Genomic DNA, 21,769 nt, shown 5'->3' with positions numbered 1-21,769 from the left:
AGCTCTCTCAAAAGAGCAACTTTAGGTAGTTACATCACCAAAATGGCCGACTAAGATATCCAAGTCTTTGTCCTCTCATCAAAAGAAGCAATGATGTAACTAACCATGATGGAAATAGCTCTTTGAGGGCTCTAGAATACAGTAAGGAGCTAAAGCAAATTAGTAGAACAAAACAACTGAGGATAGGTGCAAGAAAAAGTGGAGGAGGCATTTTACTTTTATCACCCTTTTCTAAACTGACACAGATAAAAACATAGACAGATCCTCTTGGCCATAACTTCTCTGAATGGAAGAAAAGGAGAACATGAGGATCCATCTATCGGCTGAGCACTAAAACTTCAGCAGTCCCCAGCACTGCCATGAACAGATGGCAGCACTGACTGATGAGGAGTCCAGGTTTCACTTGTGATGAGTGAGCTTCATTGATGGAGCAGCCCAGTGTCCACACTACAGACTCCTGGGTCCCTGGAATCAGAGACATTGCTGTACTTCCTGGATCAAAGCCCCTTTTTTTTTTTTCAAATACACATAGAATACTCTCACATTACATTAGAAAATGACAAATTAAAAAAATCAAAATCATTCAATTAGATTTTTGGATCAGAATGGCAAGAAACTAGAAGTCAGTAATTATAAGAAAATGTAAAAGTTCAATAATACCCAGAGTTATACAACATGTTTTTGAATAACCACTGGGTCAAAAAAGGAAATCAAGAGAAAATATTTGGTATTTACACATGTGTGTCCTATTTATTTCACTTAAGAGTATGACCTCAATATGCATCCATTTAGCTATAAATGTCGCTAGTTTCTCATTCTTTATGGCTGAGTAGTACTCCACTTTATTAAAAAACTGAAAGTGTAAATAAGGATTAAAACAATTAAAATGAATACTTGATAATTTGAAATAGGAAGAAAAGGTTCAAAGGGGTAGGGAAAGTCGGAGGGAAAGGGGAAAGGAAAGAAGGGAAAGAAAAAATTCTGAGAAAAAAAATGGAAGCAAATCTATGTAAATAGGGAAGGGTGGAGGGGGTGAAGGGTGCACAGGTAATGGGAAAAAAATAAGAACCAAGATATATCATGTACAGGTACAAGCATCCAATGTTAAATGTAAACATACTGTATACCTAAAATGTACCAATAAAAGAATTTCAGCAGAGAAAAAAAAGAAAATCAAGAGTTTCATAAGTTTCTTTCAGCCAACAAATGTGAAAACACAATATACCAGAAAATAGGGGATAAAACACAGGCAATACAAAGGGGGAAATTTATAGCAACAAATGCTAACATTTAAAAAAAGATTTTAAATAAAGTAATACACTTCAAGAAATTAGAAAAGGAAGACTAAGAGTAAACTTAGCAAAAGGAAATAATAAAGATCAAGGTAAAATAGATCAAATAGAAAATAAAAAACAATAGAAATTTTTGGCAAGACAAAGCATTATATTTCTGATGAAAGTCAATAACAAACTTTTAAGTACATGAATAAAAAAGAGAAGAGTGAGAATCAAAAATGAAAGATGAGATATTACAACAGTTTCTTCAAAAACAAGGTAGATTGTAAAGGACACCTGTAAATAACTATGTGACAAAATATTGATAATCAATATGAACTGTGTAAAATCCTGGAATCAAACAATTTGCCAAAACTGAATCGCAAAGAAATAGAAGAAACCAATCACAAGTAAAGATATTTCATCAGTATCCAAAAATCTAGCTGTCACTGAAAAATAAAGAAAAACAAAACAAAAGCACAAAATCACATGATTTCTTGGAAGAATACTGCTCTTTTGAAATATAGGAGAGGGGACACTTTCAAACTGATTTTTGTGAGGTAGACATCATCCAAATACCAAAACCATGTGAAAAAATGAAATATCATAAGAAAACTATAGGCCAATATCTATGATGAAGATCAAAGCAAAAATGCTGAAGAATATTAGCACACTGAATTCAATATCACATTGAAAGGATTATACACATGACCATGGGGATTTATCTTTGGGAGTCAAGAATGTTTCAAAATAGATAAATAAATCAGAGAATTATATTACATTAATAGAATAAAGAGAAAAATTTAAAATGAACAATCATTTCAATAATGAAGAAAAAGATTTAAAATTTAATATTCATTTATGATAAAATTCAGCACAATAGGGACAGAAGGAAATTACCTCAGCATTACAAAGGCTGAATATTAAAAGCACACAGTTTACAACATAATGAGCAGGGAAAATTGAAAGCTTTTCTTCCAGGATTTTGTACATAACATGGATGTCGTTTTTATTCAGCATAATGTTGGAAGTCAGAGTTTGAGCAATTAGACAGAAAGGAGAAATAAATGGCACCCAAATCAGAAAAGATGAAGTAAGTAAATGAGCAGTTAAGCCAAGGGAGCTCTGGGGCTGCCAGAAGCTGGAAATAGAAAAGAAGAATCCTCCTCAGAAAGAAGATGGTTCTGTCAGTACCTTAATCTTCAGCTTTTAGTTTCTAGAACTTTGAGAAAATAAAAATCTGTTGTTTTAAACCACAAAGTTTATAGTACTTTCTCAGGACAGCCTTAGGAAATGAATATACTAACTAAAGGAAAATCTGTTACAGTTCAGTAGGAACACTAAGAATTTGTAATACATGAGGCACTCTTTCTTTGCCTGTGACCCCAAATTACATCATATGGATACTATTTCAGGGGGCCGCCTCAGGACTAAGAAAAGAGTACCCTTTCCCCTCACGTCCCAGTTATACGTTCAGTCCATGAGGAGAAAATTGACAGCATTTCTAATTTTCCCACTGCCATATGCAAAAACTCTATTCCTTGTAAATTCAACATAGAGATCAGTGGTGTCTTTTTCTTTTCTACACACAGCTCCTACTCAGGATGGAAATTCTACATTATCTGTGACAAATCAAGAACAATTGAGGCACCAGTCATGGACAATCAAGCTCACTCACTAAATTTTCAGATGACAATTTCAAGTCAAGATGACTAGGGGTACTCTCCATATCAACATCTTTTGGTAATGGGAATATTACTTCAGGAGCAGCTGGTTGCTTCGCTGTCCTAGCTCTTACATGTTCTTTTTGGTATCTAATTCATTCCTGTGGAACACTCAGGCCCTAAGGATGAAGAGCTCTGCAGCAGTACCTGAAGAGACTGAACTTATTTGGAATGATGTGAGAATCCTTCACTTAAGATCATTGTCAAAACAACAGAGGTTCTGGTGGAGATCAGTTAAGAGGGTGCTCAGGGATCCATGATAACAACAGTAACAAAAGAAGTAGCAAAGCAATGAGAAGTTGGACTGAGATAAGTAGGAAAAGAGCCAGGAGGAGCTCTTATGAGATTCCCATTGTCAATCAACTGTGGCAGTTAACAATCAACTGTAAATTACAGATTACCACCAATGTTTTAAAGAAGATAACCCAATATAAAAATAGACAAAGGTTTAATATGAAGAAGTTTCACAAATGTTCAATAACTACATGAAAATTTGATTACCATCATTGCCCAATGGAAAAATGCATATGAAGACAATAATTAGCTATTGCTTCAACACACTGATTGTTATAAAAATCATACAAAGTTTTGACAAAAATGTGGAGAAATTAGAATGCTTATACAAGACAGGTAGGAATACAAAATGGTACAGATGATTTGGAAAACAGAATAAAAGTTCTTCAATGTGGTAAATTTCCTTAACTTAGACCCAGTAAATCCATTTCAACCTTCCTATACAAGATAAATGAAAGTATACACTCATAGCTAAATACATACATAAGAAGTCATAGCGATACTATTCACTCTCATAATCAAAATGTGGAAGCAGCTCAAATTTTCTTCCACTGATGAAATGTTATATGACAACAAAACAATGAAATATTTTTACATGCTACAATGTTTCTGAAAAATTAATGCTTCCTGCTAAATGAAAGAATCGAGATACAAATACCACATATTGTATAATTTCATTTAAATGAAATTTCCAGCATAGGCAATTCTGCCAAGTCGATTACTTGTTGCCTAGAGGTGACAGTTGTTGGGTGATATGGAATTAACACAAATGGGGTTTCTAATGGTAGTGATGAAAATGCTCTAAATATAGATTATAAGATGGATGTACAACACTCTAAAATCTATCCATTCATCTATCCACCCTTATTCTAGAATTTAAATTTAGAAAGGATAATCTAGTTTATATACACTTTTATAAGTGAACATTTTGCAGAGTTTTATGGAATTAATTTACTTAGTGTGAAGCAAATCATACAACACAGAACTGGTGCTAGAACTAAATAATAAGTCCATGAATTTTTCTCTATAACATGTTCCTAGATTATTATTTGTTCCCAAAATATGTGTACTAACTTGCATAATCTAGAATCACTCACTTATCTCTGAGTCCTAAGCAGTTTGAGTGTACTATTCATATGTGCTGTGCTTAATGAAGCTGTTGCTTCAAGGATCATGTTTCAAAATGGACCTAATTGTATAATTAATAAAAATATAAATCTGTATAACATTTAATAATTGTTAAAGCTTGGTTACAGGTTAATTAGAATTGATTATCCCATTCTTTCTAATTTGTGTGTATTTTAAATATTCTAAAATAAAAGCTAGTAAACAAAATGGAAGTATGTGTTAGCCTTGGAAATCTACGTGCTTATAATTATTATTCATTCAGTTTAATGACAAAAACCTACAAGAAGAATGTATCGAACATTGAATCAAACAAATTAAAATGACTGGACTAGTTCTTTCCATCTTCTACTTCTACATATCAGACATACATCCTTAATTATTCATAGCATAACTTCCTAAAGAGGCTTCAATTTTGTTTGGAAGTCTTTCCATGAAAATAATCCATTCTTTAACAGTCCATTACAATCTTCTGCATAAAAGTTTTATGTATTTCTTTTTTTGGTGATTCCACACCACCTTGTACAAATATCACAACTGTTTTCAAATCATTGTCATTTATTTTTCTACTGTATTAGACTGTCAGTACTAGATGGTCAAGAGAGTCACCAAAAAATGACAGGCTCATGCTTCATAATATAATAGAAATCTAAACAGATGCACTTGTTTCTCAAGAAAATTTTATTAATTTCTTATTACTTTTATTGGAAACCTTATAAAGTACCTCTTTCAAAAAGAAAATAAAAGAAGTAAACCAAAATTATGAGGAAGTCTTTTTTTTTTTTGGTACTGGGGATTGAACTCAGGACCTTGCACTTGCAAGGCAGGTGGCAGAACCACTGAGCTAAATCCCCAGCCCGTAAACCAAAATTATGTACATCCATTACAAAAAAATCTGATCATCAATATATACTATTGATTATCCATTATAAAATATATAATATTTATTACATGCTATTTTTATGTACAACATAACATAGTATAAAGATAATACATTTATTATAAAAGACAGAAATTAAAATGATGTAACAAAAATAGCCAAGATAATGATATAATCTTGATAGAAACCTCTTACATAGCTGTACTTTGTATAATATTAATGGGTTATTTCAAATTTCTCATAAATATTACAAATTGAGGACTTAGAAAAATAAAATTTCTGATTTGGACCCTTTCAAACTACATTGCCTTAAAAACAATGATTTCTATATGAAAAATGGACATTGAGTAACAAAAGATTCTTGAAAATTTTATTTTATGATTTTCAGTGTAAAACATTTATATAAAAGTCATACATACTTCAGGAGCCTTAAAGAAAACAATTATAAATTTCTCCATATATTAATGAAACATCAAGGTTTTAAACATCATTTAAAACAATTGTGAAAATAAAATGTAAAAAAGTATCTACAAATATGATTATATGATAACATTCACCACTTAAAAAGAAATATTTGTAACTAAGAGGAAATACTGCAAGATAAAAGGCAGGTAATATGCATTAATACTTAATAAGAGATTAAATAAATTGTGTGTGATTTATGAAGGAATTCTTGTAGTATATTGCTACAGCAATGACCTCCAAATAATCATCACTCCACGAGTTAATATCTGATGTAAGTTCATCACAGTTTGAGGTTGGGCTAGACTCTGTGATTTGATTTAAGCAACAGGACTTTAGGATATATGACTCAAAAAGAGAATTGAAAAATATTTGTGCTTCAGGATACCTCTTTTATTTGGGTAATTTGTAGTCAAATAAAGATGCCCTGCATAGTCCACAAGAAATACATGGCATTTTCATAGGTAAATGGACTCATTTTCTGTTGTCACTGGTGTGTTACCCAACATAGACAAATAATACAGAAATATGTACTTGGAAACAAGGTGCTTTCAGCATTGGTTTCTGTGAAAGAAGCTTAGTAGAGTTTAGGTGATATATAGGGAAAGTGCTAATACACATTAGAAAAAGTTGTAAGAAAAATGACAATGAAGTCGAGAAATGGTAAGCAAACTACTAGCAAAAGCTAGAAGAAAATCAGTTACTGTATTTTCAAAATTGACCCCTTTTCTTATGCGGTAATGAACAAAGCAAAACTGTTGTTGGTTTTAATAACTTGCAAGCCATAAAACATAACAAATCAGTTTATAAATTGGGTGTAAAAGTTTCCAAAAAAGAATAAAGCTGTCTATTTGTTCATTTCACCTACAAGGGCTAAAATATTGCAACAGAAAGAGTGAGCCAAGGAAAGAAACTGATGTTTTTTGAACATAAAATTTTTTACAGCTCTTTTCAAATTTATGAAGTCCAGCTTCTCAATTATTTTTATAATTGATAGTACCTTTGATATTATTTCTAAAATGTCATCATAGTAAACCCAGTCATTTAGCTATTCTACTACTTTTTGTCTAGGAGTTTATTGTTTTGCATTTTGTACTAAAGTCCGTAATACTTAAGTTAAATTTGGTGAAGGGTCCATGCCTAGATACGTTTTTTTTTTTGCAAGTGGGTGTTCAGTTGTTCTATGTGTTTGTTTACTATTTTTATGTATTGTGTTGTTCTTACTCCTTTTTGAAAATCACTCTATAATATTTCTGGGTGCCTATTTTTTCATTCTATTATCATTACTATCCAGTTTTGATTATTCTTCATTTATAATAAGCATTAAAGACAAGTAATATCTGTCACCCAACTCTGTTTTTCTCTTTCAATATTTTGCATGATATTTTGTATATTTTGTTGCTTTTTATAAAATTGCTCATGTCCACAGAATAATTTCCTGTAATTTTGATTGACATTGCATTGACTGTGTAGATCAAGTTGCCAAGCACAAACATCTCCACAATGTTGAGTTTCCTATGAACATGAAATAGATCTCATTTATTTTTTATTTTAATTTTATTGATAACCATTTTTTAGTTTTCCTGATGCAGTACTTGTACCTATTTTGTTAGATTTAAACAGATTCTTCATTTTTTGAGTGGTAAGAAAAATGGGATTGTTTTTACAAATTCCACTTATTCACTGATGGACTATAGAAAAAAATATTGACTTTTGTCTATATGTATATATTTTTTGAAGGCGAGATGAGACAGGATCCTATATGTAGTTGGCCTTGAACTCAGTCTGTAGCCCAGGCTTCCCTTCAATTTGGAGCAATGCTCTTGCCTAACCCCTGGAGTGCTTGGATTACAGGCTTGGGCCTCCACACCTGCACTAGTTTTGAAAATTAATCATTGTTGTGTTCTGTACTATTGCTGCAATTTATTTAGTTCTAGATTTTTTTCTCACCCTTTCTATATAAATAATTATGGGGGCATGCCCACCAGCCACCAATGACCCAGCTCAGGCTGAGCAGTCCCAGGGAGTTCTAGTCCATTCGGCTCGCCACATCTGTGACCAGCGAGACAGTGAGGACCCCTGGGCACACCCACCAGCTGCCAACATAGCCACATGCAGGCACCTGCAACCCCCCCCCAACCCATCTGGCTTCTTGGATGTGCAGCTACCTGGTTCCCTACTACAGAGGCACAGAGGGGCACAAAAGGCATTGTCCTGAGCTCCAGAAGGTAGAACAGAAGTGAACAACAAAAGAGGGCCTCTCTCAGGCTCTTTGATGAAAAATGAAGTGCACTGGAAAAGTGAAAAAAATCTCTGCAATAAAGGCACACCAGACCACCTTACTTGGTAAATTGTAGGGATCATCACCTCCCATTGGAACCTGGACTGTCTTCAGGGGAAAGGCACCTGGAACCTGCAGCAGAACCTTGCAGAGTTCAACCCCACAGGAGGACAGGGAGCTCAACTTGGGACTTGCAGCCAGAAATCTGCCTGAATCTCACAGGTCTGCTACTGGCTTGCTGACTCCTTGACTTATATTTATACACTGTTGCCCACTTGTCTATTGTGACAGCAGAGACACACCCCGAAGGAGGCCCTTCATGTTTATCTTTTGTTATTTTTAACATTATCACTATTTTTTTTCTCTTATTACTAATTTTTTTTCCTTCTTTTACTACTCTTTTAAAATTTTTATTTTTCTCTTTTTTCTTTCTATTGTCTTTTCTTTCTCTCTCTCACTCACTTGCTCACTTGTTGTCCCACATTGTTCTTCATCTCCCTTTGTGTTCCTATTCTAGCTCTAATTCATATTTCTTCTTTATTTTTCTTTTCTTCTCTTTTTCCTTCTCTCATCAGTGTCCCCTGACCTCACTGCTAGCCTTCCCCTATCTTCTACCTATCTATCCCTCCCTCCCCAGCTCCTTCTAACTCCCCATCCTAAAGGTAAAGTTGCTATATTGAAGAGTTTATTCACTATAAACATATGCTGTTGGTCCTTGATTTTGATCTAATTCACACAGTTAAAGGTGATACATTAATAACTACCACAAATAGTCATTTTCTAAGAGGTACTTGATGCTATTTTGTTGCTGATTAAATCACTTGGGCTAAGGTATTGTGATTGATCTAATCAGTTGTCCTTCCTGGTATAATGAAAATGAGACAGCCTCAGAGCTATTAGAGACTCAAAACCTAAAGACCAGCTATATCTGGAAGACACCTCTGAGAAGCAATCATTCCAAAAGAGTTCTAAATACATCAACAAAGATACTTACAATAAGCAACTTCAAAGTATCAACCAAGGAACTAAACCAAGGGCAGCAGCAAAAACAAAAATGAGAAGACATTTAAGAGAGGCACAAACTCAGACTTACACCCACAAGAGGCTAATTCTGGAGGAAATGAGGTGGAAAAGTCTGATAATCAACCACCTGGACACCCCAAGCTGCTAGCACAAGAAGTAACAAAACAGATGAATGAGGCTCTAAAAAATTGAAAACAGCAAAAACTTCCCAGATAACTACAGAGATTGTGAGCAGAGTGAAAGACATAATTCAATGCTCTAGAACAGAAACATAAAAAAATAGATGAGCTCAGAAATATGCTGGAAGCCATGAATGCCCAGCATAAGAAAGAAATGGAAACTATGATCACTCAACATAAGAAAGAAATGGAATCCCATGAAACCATTTCAAACAGCTTTCAAGAGATTGAAAACTCCACTGAAAGCATGCAGAGCAGATTAAGGGAAGCTGAAGATAGAATATCAGATATAGAAGACAGGATTGTGGTTAAGGACCATGAAAACAGAGATTTCTTAAAAATAGTAAGGGATCATGAGAAATCAATCCAGTAGCTGCTACATGATACAAAGAAGAATAACATAAGACTGATAGGAGTCCACGAAAAAACAGGAGAAAGTACAATTGACATAAAACATTTGTTCACAGAAGTAATAGTAGAAAACTTCCCAGACAGAGGTGGAGAATTGGATATAAAGATAATTGAGGTATATAGAACTCCAACTAGCCATAATCAAAACAAAAATCTACACCTAGACATATAATAGTGAAGATCCCAGAAACCCAATAGAAGAACAAAATCCTACAAGCAGTTAGAGAAAAGAAACAAATCACCTACAAAGTAAAGCCCATCAGAATCATGGCAGACTTTTCAACACAAATGCTCAAGTCAAGGAGACCCGGGAGTAAAGTATTTCAAGCCCCCCCCCCCCCGCCGAAATAACTTCCAACCTAGACTGTTGTATCTTGCAAAATTATCTTTCAAAATCAATGGGGAAATTTGATACTTCCATGACAAATAACACCTGAGAAATTTTGTAAACAACAAATAAGCACTCCAAACAATTCTAAGCAATATCCTAGAAAAAGACAATGAAAGTCACAACTCCATAAGGCCCAACAGAAGGAAGCCACCAGGCAAGGTAAGAAACTGAAGAGAAATGGGGGAAAAGTAAGAAATAAAACAGCCAACAATAGTAAAACATCATGACAAGGATGAGTCAATATCTGTCAATTATAACCATCAATGCTAATGGCCTCAATTCACCAATCAAAAGAAATAGACTGGCAGAATGAATTAAGAAGCAAAATTCAGCAATATGCTGTTTATAAGAAACACACCTAATTCAAAATGAAATTCATAGACTGAAAGTAAAAGGATGAAAAACAGTTGTCCACACCACTGGAACCCACCAAAAAGCAGGGGTAGCAATGTTATTTGTAGACAAAGTAGATTTCAAACCAAAACTAATTAAGAGAGACAAAGATGGTCACGACATCTTTGTGAAGGGAACAAACCAAGAGGAAGAGATGACAATCATAAATATATATGCAACAAATACAAATGCCCCCAACTATACAAAACAAATATTAAGAAACATGAAAAGTCAAATAAACACTAATACAATTGTAGTGGGGGACCTCAATACCCCACTATCAAAAATAGACAGATCATATAGACAAAAAATTAAAAACAAAATTCTAGAACTGAACCAAGCTATTGTTCAAATGGACTTACTAGATGTTTACAGAGTGTTCCACCCCACAAAATCAGAATACACATACTTTTTGGCTGCACACGGGTCATTCTCCAAAATAGACCACATGCTTGCTCATAGGATATGTCTAAGTAAATGTAAAAGAATCGAAGTTATCCCCTGTATATGATCGGAACATAGAGCAATAAAATTGGAGATCAATAATATAAGAAATAGCAAAACTCCCACTAACACATGGAAATTGAATAACATCCTCTGGAACAAGCAATGGGTCACAGTGGAAATTAAAGAAGAAATTAGACAGTTTCTACAAGTAAATGATAATGCCAGTACAAAATACAGAAATCTATGGGACACAATGAAAGGAGTTCTACATGGGAAATTCATAACAGTGAATACTCATATTTGGAATAGAGAGAGAACTCAGATAAATAACCTAATGCAGAACCTTAACCTTCTAGAAAAAGAAGAGCACAACAACCCAAAAGCTCTACAAGAATGGAAATTATAAGATTCTGAGCAGAAATCAATGCAATGGAGATTATGAGAATGATACAGAAAATTAATGAATCAGAGTTGATTTTTCAAAAGAATAAATAAATCATAAACCTATAGCCAACCTTACCAAAAAAAAAAAAAGGAAAGAAAAGGATCAAATCCATGCAATTAAGAATGAAAAAGGTGAAGTTACAACAGACCCAGCAGAAATCCAAAGGATCATCAATATCTACTTTGAGAAAGTGTACTCTAATAAAATGGGAAACACAGAAGAAATGGACAGATTTCTAGATACAAATGAATTCCCAAAGTTAAATGAAGAAAATATAGAAATTCTAAACACCCCAGTTACAATGAGTGAAATTGAAAATGTAATAAAAACTTTAACAACAAAAAAAAGCCCAGGTCCAGATGGCTTCACTGCTGAATTCTACAAGACATTTAAAGAAGAAATATCATGATTACCCTTTAAACTCATCAAGGATATTAAAAGGGAAACAAGACTTCCAAATTCATTCCTGGAAGTGGTCATTACTTTGATTCCAAAACCAGGGAAAGACCCAACCCAAAAAGAGAATTACAGGCCAATCTCCCTAATGAACATAGATGCAAAAATCCTCAACAAGATACTGGCAAACAAAATACAGAGGGTCATCAAGAAGATCATACACCCTGACCAGGTTGGATTTATCCCAGGGATGCAAGGATGGCTTAACATTCATAAATCAATAATTGTAATACACTATATTAACAGAGTCAAGGGCAAAAACCATATGATCATCTCAATAGATGCAGAAAAGGCATTTGACAAAATCCAACACCCATTCATGATAAATATGCTACAGAAAATTGAAGCAGAAGGTCTTTATCTCAACCTGATTAAGCCTATCTATGAAAAACCAAAAACTAACATCATATTAATGGTCAAAAACTGAAAACTCATGCTAAAATCAGGAACAAGACAAGGATGCCCACTATCACTACTTTTAAATATCATTCTGGAAACATTAGCCACAGCAATTAGAAAAGAGAAAGAAATAAAAGAAATAAAGATAGAAAAGGAAGAACTTAAAACTTAAACTGTCATTATTCACTGATGATATGACACTTTACATAGAAGACCCAAACAACTCAGGCAAAAGACTTCTAGACTTAATTGACAAATTCAGTAGATTAGCTGGATATAAGGTCAACGCTCAAAAAACAATAGCCTTCTTATACACAAATAACAGACCCACTGAGAGACAAATTAGGGAAACAATTCCTTTCACAATAGCATCCAAAAAAATGACATATCTAGGAATCAACCTAACAAAGGAAGAAAAAGACCTCTACACTGAAAACTACAGGACTCTACAAAAGGAGATCGAGGAAAATATAAGAAAATGGAAAGACATCCTTTGTTCCTGGGTAGGAAGAACAAATATAGTGAAAATAGCCATACCTCCAAATGAACTATATAGATTTAATGCAATGCCAATTGAAATTCCAACAATATACTTAACAGAACTAGAGAAAACAATCCAAAAATTCATTTGGAACCAGAAGAGATCTATAATAGCAAAAGCAATTCTAGGCAACAGAGACATGGCTGGGGGTATCACAATCCTCAACTTGAAACTATACTACAAAACTACTATGATAAAAACAGCATGGTACTGGCAAAGAAACAGACCTGAGGATCAGTGGAACAGATTAGAAGATGCAGAAACAACTCCAGACATACTCAGCCACCTCATCTTTGACAAAGGAGCCAACCACTCTCATTGGAGGAAAGATAGCCTATTTAATAAATGATGTTGGAAAAACTGGATTTCAACCTGCCAAAGATTAAAGCCAGACCCATACCTATCACCATGCACTAAGCTAAGATCAAAATGGTTTAAAATTCTAAATATTAAGACAGAAAGACTAAACTTGCTGGATGAGAAGTTAGGTACAACTCTGGAAGACATTGGCATAGGAAAAGATTTTATGAACAAAACCTCAGTAGCATGGGAACTAGCACAAGGAATCCACAACTGGGATCTCATCATATTAAAAAGCTTTTGCACTGCAAGAGAAACCATGAACAAAGCTAAGAGAAAACCTAAAATGTGGGAAAAAATTTTCAGCAGCTGTACCTTAGACAAAGGACTACTATCTAGAATATATAAAGAGCTGAAAAAAATCAGACCACCCAAATTCAAGACCCAGTTCAAAAATGGGCATCTGAAATGAACAGACATTTCTCAGACAAAGAAGTAAATGCATCAAATAAATATATGAAAACCTGTTCAACATCACTGGTCATTCAAGAGATGCAGATGAAAACAACGCTGAGATTCCACCTCACCCCAGAAAGAATGGCTGCTATCAAGAAATCATCCAATAACAAATGCTGGCAGGGGTGTGGGGAGAAAGGAACCCTTCTCCCTTGTTGGTGGGAGTGCAGACTGGAGCAAACACTGTGATAATCAGTATGGATATGCATCAAAGAACTAGGACTATAGGTCCCATTTGACCCAGCTATTCCCCTGCTGGGTATCTTCCCAAAAGAATTCAAAGAATCATACCACAATAATATAGGTGCACCCATGTTTATAGCAGCGCAGTTTGTAATAGGTAAAGCTTGGAAATAGCCCAAGTGCCCATCAACTCTAAACTTGATAATGAAGATGTGGTTCTTTTATAAAATGGAATACTACTCAGCCATAAAGAGTAAGTAACTAGAGACATTTATAGCTAAATGGATGCTTATTCAGGCCATCCTCTTAAGTGAAATAAATAGGACACACATGTGTAAATACCAAATAATTTCTCTAGTGTGAGAAACTGAAAGTGCAAGTAAGGATTGAAATGATTAAAACTAATAATTGATAACTTAAAATAGGAAGAAAAGGTCCAAAGTTGTAGGGGAAGTGGGAGGGGAAGCAGAACGGAAAGAAGGGGAAGGAAACATTATGAGAAAAAAAAAAATGGAAACAAAGTCTATGTAAATAGGGAAGGGTGGAGAGGGTGAAGGGCACACAGGTAATGGGGAAAAAATAAGAACTAAGATACAGCATGTTCAGATACAAACACCCAATGATAAATGTGAAGGTATCATATGCTTAAAATGTACCAATAAAAGAATTTGAGGAAAACAAAATAAAATTCAATTTTACCTCAAATGCCAAAAAAAAAAAATGTATGTAGAAACATAGGAATAATTTTGCTTCTTCTTCTCAAGAACAATTAGAAAAACAACATACCAGGAGAAATCTCAAAAGTTTCTTAGAGTACTGTATTGATATCATAATTGAAGATATTCTTTGGTAATATAAAAATATGCAATTAGAGAAATCTTTTAAGAAACACGGATAAATACCCACAAAAAGATGTAAAATATATGTGAAAAATGTTAGCTAGCCCCAAAACAGAAAACAGCGAAATCAGATAGAAAATTAAAGAAATGTTGTAGACTTATATCCAATATTAACCAAATATTAATAACTTGTGAATGGAATACTCTGAGTAAATGTATTTTAAATTTTATGCCTGTGTGTATGTACATACATACCCAATTATGTGATGCATACAAGAAACAAAATTTGAAGATAAAGAGTTAAAATACTGTGTATAATGCTAATAATAATTTAATGACAAATCAAATGATCACATTAAAATCCAAAACATTGACTTCAAATCAAGGAATATGACCGTAAAGAAAGAGAATCATCTTTTAATGATGGAAAGGACTCAGTAGATTTGACATAAAACTCAACATGCACGTATTTACCTAATAAAAGAACTTCAAAATTTATACAAAAAACAAGTAAAACAAATAATAGATAATTTGCAATCATATTTGGAGATTTCAACCATCCACTTGGTAGAATGAAGAAACAAATCAATAACAGTATAGTTTAATTCTTTAAAAATGTCAATTAATTTGACTTTTTAAAACAAAACAAAAAGATATAATTTAAGTGTCCTATATTCTGACATAAATATATTTCAATTTAATTTTGCAAAGAGTGAAATTATATTAAAATGAATTAAGTAAAGATATCTTGAAAATTTGTATCAGGAAAATAAACAAAACTTCCAAATTATCTAAATGTAAAAGAATAAATCATATGGGAAATTTGAAAATATTTTAACTAAATTTCAATAAGAATACTTTATCAAATTTTGCTTAAAAATTATATTTAAAAGAATAAGTTTGTCGTATGATTTGTTTCTATTTTAAGAAATTTAAAAAGCAGTAAAATTTTAATCCAAAACAAGATAAAAGAAGGAATTATTGAAGAAAAGAGCAAAAAAGTTAGTGAAATACAAGTCAATGAACCCAAAATCAACTTTTTCTGAAATATAGAGAAAAAAACTTCTCTAGCCAAATAAATTAAGAAAGACTTTAAGAAGGATGAAGAATGAATGGATAGAAGAAAGAAAAGAAGGAATTACTGACCAAGAATGAGAGAGAAAATATTTTTATAGATCTTTCAGATACTGAAAATAAAATAATTGAACATTGTAAAACATTCTGTCAACACACTCAATACAGAGAAACAGAAATCAAAAAGCATGAGAAAATAGTTCCATTATTTTTTGTTGTATAATGAAATCACTAATGATGAAAAAGGAATAATTTAGTTCTGCATACAGTTTCACAAAAATATGTTTTATATACCACTACATAAAGAAAACAAGATGAGTGTAAAACAAGGCTGTAATTTCACTGATGCAATCAAAGTAGACTCTGTAAATATTCAAATGTAGAGTCATGCTTAGATGACAACATGTTAAAAATTAACACATTTCATTACTAGTAAGATAGTACATTTTTCTTTCATATACTTTATTTCTTTGTAATGTGGGTATATACTAGTCTATTTAAAAATCATTTCAGTGATTTCTCAAAGAATATGTTATTGTTTTGATAAGTAATATTATTAAGAGATAAAGTTATTTTAAACCATGGTTACTGTGAATTACTCTGACATAATGGAAAAACTATGGATAATTTAGTAGATGTTCATGATTGTTATTTTCAAATCCATAAATTTCTCACTTGGGAAAAAAGTATTAACCTTTTTGATTTAGATATAATACGGCAAGTAACCTATTAAAATTATGATTCTGGAATGTTTACTTCTTTTTATTTCGTTTGTTAGATCATTTTCAATGGAAATGAAAGTGTCCACACATACACCTTCATATGTGCTTTTGTATGAGTGTGTATCACAAATTCAGTAATTTAGAAACTTAGAAAGAATACTTTATACTTCTTCGGCTTAGAAATCAGTTGAGTTGCACTGTAGAAATATTTTCCAGAATTGTCAATGTTTGTCTTCATGATTTTTATAAAAATTCTAACTGTAATCCCTTAATTATTTTAATATACTCTAGTAAGACACCACTAGTTGTTTTTAAAAAGCTGTTTTTCATATATAATATATGATATGTATGATAAATTTCATAATTTGTCTTAGATTCTCAACAATAACTTAAAGTTTTGGTTTCTACAAATCACCAAATGTTCTTGTTTAAATTAAAATAACCCCTATATGTCTATTAGTTAGACACAGTTAGCTTTTCTGAAGCATATTAAACACTTCTGAAAAAAATTAAATCTGCAAAAACAATCTGCAAAAAAAGCCCTGCATTTTCACACAATACTTTGTGTCCTTAAGATAATTAGTTCTTAAATTCTCTTGCATTATTATTTTCACCAGATTTAAAATGTCCATTTAAACAATTATTCACCAGATTTTTTATTCTTACATTAGTCACATTCTTATTTAAATATTGCCCATAAAAATTGCATCATATAAATAACAACAATTTTTAGGAAATTCAGTTGATTTGAATGTTATTTTAACTATTTACGAACACTATTTGATATTTTGTAAAAGTATGATGTTAGGATAAATTATATTCCCTTAAGTAAGTCATCAATATTTTTTCTTATATTTAACAATTCCTTCTTTAATAATTGAAAATAATAATTGATAACAATTTAATAAAATATTAGTATATTTTAATTGTCTTTTCTATTTATTGCATTTAATATATGTTCTACATACCTATTTCTTAAAAGTACAACTATTTGAAAAATTAAAATTTATTTATTCAAAATATAGTAGCTTAGCATGAAATTTCTCAAACATGGATAATTACTTAGAGGTGTATTCTTCTTTGAATAATAATTTCACATAAAGACATAAGAAGTATTAATTGTAGTTTTTGGCTTGTGTAAATATCATACATTTTTGGGTGACTGCTACTCAAACACTCCTCATTATTCCAATGATTAGGTTTTCAGCCAGATAGACATCTGATCATTCTGCCTTTTAGTTTAGTTACACAGAATTTTGGATTTCTACCAACAGTAATTGTTCATTCAAGGTAACAGAAACTTTGCTCCAGCGACTCTATTGGAATGTATCAGTTTAATCAAACAAGCCTCTAGGTTGAACTGAAATAGAATCCAATCATAATGTCTCCTTGAGTGAGAGGAGGACAAAAGATTGAAGTTCAGAATTAATTCTTGAGTCAGATGTAACCCAGCAATTTATCTCAATCTACATGCCTAAGATGTACCCTTTATACTTAAACAAAGGTGCTAGTAATTTTGCCCTCTTCTTATTTGTTTAAAACCTCTACAATTTCATTAAGAACATAGTAACTGTTTTCCTATCATTTAATTAAATTTCAGCTTTAATTAAGAGTTACTTCGGTTGACAAATACTTTGTACCACTTTTATACTCAGGTATTCCTCCTCCAGAAAAATTCAAATATGTAGTATAGTTGCAAAAATCATACTATTAGTTCACTATAGTTTATTATTTTTATTAGTTTTGATTATGAGAGTACGAGTATATCAGATAGAGGTATATAACAATTCACTAGGCTTCCAAAGGATTCTCGGTAAGCAATAAAATAATAGATGACATATGCACACTCACATACATGTATACATGTGTGAAGGTAATTGAAATAGAAATGAATGACAATAATAATAGGTTCAAATTTTCAATCACCTAGATGTACAAAAATAATTGCATATCTTCAGCAATCCTGGTTATTCAGACTTTCTGCTACATCTTGATATTTCAAGATTTAAATTGTCAATATGCTTTCAGACTCGATCAATATCTTCACCCTAATAGATTTAAAACATATTTTCATGTGGTCAAATGACATAAACAAATGAGTAGAAGAACACACTGCTTGTTGATATAAGATGTCCATTTTGTTCCTGAAAGTAAATGCCCTTAATATTGTGCTGGGGATTTTTAGGGGGTGGGTATATTTGCACATATATTTAGGCTTCTAAATATGTTTTAACTGAATAGTATGGATTCAATAACTTTAAGTATGACTTTCCTCCACAACTCATTAATATTATTCAGCAGTAATTATAGTGTGCATTTTATTTTGTTTTGTTTTGTTTTCCAAGGTTTCTTAATAGTAGTTATTCTCATCAATTCAGTGATAGTCATCTGTGTACTGATTATCTCAGATTTGTGATTATTCATTTTTCTAACAGCCCTTCAAAGCCAAACTGGCTTTTGGTTTGTCATGTTTAATTAAATGGTGTAGGAATAGGCAAAATATTCTAAGTTGATATGGAGATGCTTCAAAGAGGACAATCTTTTCAGTCAACTATAAACTGTAATGGCTATGGACATCAGTCACAATTAGACTAATTACTACAGACTATATGAATATTTAAAGTGTTGTGATCTACCTATGAATAAAATAATGTTTCTCAAGCATATAACATATTCTTAGAGTTAGGAAAAACTCATATTTATACAACTATTTTTATGAAAATCACAAATCATAAAAACCTAGGGACTCTAGCTAATTATTTACCACTAAACATGTATTGAATATCTACTGTACGCCAACCACTTTTTGTGAACTTGATGAAGGTGTCTGAGACTTTACTTTTCTGATGCTTTCAAACTAGTGAACAATTTCCAAAAATTGGTAATGGAAATATAAGATAGACATTAAAGTACAGATTAATGATATATGTAGATTAGAAGAGGGTATGAAGAGAGAATTATGGGGTGAAAATTCCACAGTGAGTTCAAGGCTGGTTTCTCTGAAAAGCAATGGTTAATCTGAGATCTAAATAAGGACAGCAATCCAATATTGGGGAAGTTATAGAGCAGGGCATTTCATGTAGATATTATATAAAATGTAAGGTCTTAAAAGTACAAAGAGAGAGTGAAGAAAAAAGGAATGAGGTTGGAAAGAGAGTCACTTATACAAACCCTTGTGTTCTCTTGTATGCATGGGATCTAGTTATTCAACAGGCAGTGGTTGATAGTTTGTGCTTCATTTTTATTATTTGAAAGTGGCTCCTCTATTTTATTCTATTTTGCATTGTTTACAGCAAAGTCTCTCCCTTTCCTTCTCTCCACGTGGATATATCTGTTATTTACTGGTAGCTGTTATATTTCCTTTCTATCACTGGTTCTGAATAATTTGATTGTGAAATGAATTGACATGCTTTCTTCATGTTTCTTGCTTTTTGAATCTCTGCAGCTGTTTGAATCTATAATTTAATTTGTCATCTAATTTGGAATTATTAAAGTCATTTCTTCTTAAAATAAACATGCTCCCCTCACTGTGCCATGCTTAGCTACGGTGACAAATGAATCATAGTCTTACTTGAAGTTGTTTAGTTTTAAGTTATGTCCTACATCAATGAAATTCTACTCTTGGCAGGCCTAGATGTTTAACCACCTTGTCTCTTATTGTCTTTTCCTTCAGGGACACTAGTTGCACATATATTGGCCACTCAATGATTTTTCATGGGTTGCTGAAGCCATTTACACTTTCCTTTTGAATTCCTTTTTCTCTATTTGTTTCCTTTTGAATACTTTTTATTTCTATGTATTCAAATTTAGTGATATTTCTTGTGCTTTTTAGTCAGCAAATAATCCAAGTCATTGATTACTCTCTATTAATTTAAGCTGTTTCATTTTCCATCTCAGATAATGTATTTTTATTTCTTTTTAAAATTAATTTTATTGGTACATTTTAGGTATACAATATAATGATATTCATCATTGGAAATTTGTACCTTTACATAATGTATCTTCATTCTTATTTTTCCCCCATTCTCCCACCCTCCCTTCAACCCCTCCACCCCTATTTATAAAGACTTTGTTGCCTTTTTTCCACTTTCTCATATTAATTCCATTTCCTTTATTCCTTTCCCCTACCCCTCCCACTTCCCTTCCCCTTTGCACTTTACCTTCCCATTTCACATTATCTATTATACCTTTTGGTCTTTATTTACATTTTCAGGTTCTCAACCAAATGATTTAGTATTTACACATGTGTGTCCTATTTATTTCATTTAAGAGTATCGCCTCAATGTACATTCATTTAGCTATAAATGTCTCTAATTTCTCATTCTTTATGGCTGAGTAGTACTCCGTTTTATAAAAAAACCCACAAATCTTTATTAAGTCTCCAGTTGATGGGCAACTGGCCTGTTTCCTACCTATTACAAACTGTGCTGCTATGAACATGGGTGCATATTTATTACTGTGGTGTGATTCTTTTCTTTTGGGAAGATACCCAACAGGGGAATAGCTGGGTCAAATGGAACCTCCAATCCTAGTTCTTTGAGGCATCTTCATACTGATTTCCACAATGGTTGCACCAGTCTACATTCCCACCAACAATGGAGAAGGGTTACTTTTTCCCCACAACTCCGCCAGCATTTGTTATTGGTTGATTTCATAATAGCAGCCATTCTTTCTGGGGTGAGGTGGAATCTCAGCATTGTTTTCATTTGCATCTCTCGAATGACCAGTGATGTGGAATATTTTTTGATATGTTTATTTGCTGTTTCTACTTCTTTGAGAAACATCAGTTCATTTCAACTGCCATTTTTGGATTGGGTCTTAAATGTGGGAAGTCTAATTTTTTTCAGTTTTTCATATATTCTAGATAGTAGACTTTTGTCTGAGGAACAGCTAGTGACAATTTTTTTCCCACATTGTGGGTTGTCTCTTCATGCTGTTGGTGGTTACTCTTGCTGTGCAGAAGCTTTTTAATAAGAAGAGATCCCACTTGTTGATTGTTTGTGCTAGTTCACCTGCAACTGAGGTTTTCTTTATGAAATCTTGTCCTACACCAATGTCTTCAAGCGTTCTACCTAACCTCTCTTCCAGCCAGTTAAAAACTAGACCTATATCTCTCACCATGCACTAAACTGAAATTGAAATGGATTAAAGATCTAAACATTAAAACAGAAACACTAAACCAGCTGTATTTTTATTACTAAGAGTTTCATTTATTTCTTTTCATACCCTCCATATTTCTAAGTAGCTTTGTAACATATAGAACATAATTATGATACAATTTAAAATACTATTTGGTATTCAGCTAAATACTTAAAGTAAATTCTCTGCAGATGAGGGGAATGTTCTCCATAGCAGGCTTTATGTACTCAAGTCCTAAAATTTCTTGATCTTTTATTTTCCGCAAACCCAA

The sequence above is a fragment of the Heterocephalus glaber genome, unplaced genomic scaffold (genome assembly GCF_053883595.1).
Source record: "Heterocephalus glaber isolate CG9 unplaced genomic scaffold, H.glaber_assembly_v1.0 deba00001666, whole genome shotgun sequence".
In the NCBI taxonomy this organism is placed as follows: domain Eukaryota; kingdom Metazoa; phylum Chordata; class Mammalia; order Rodentia; family Bathyergidae; genus Heterocephalus; species Heterocephalus glaber.
This window is presented reverse-complemented; position numbering follows the sequence as displayed.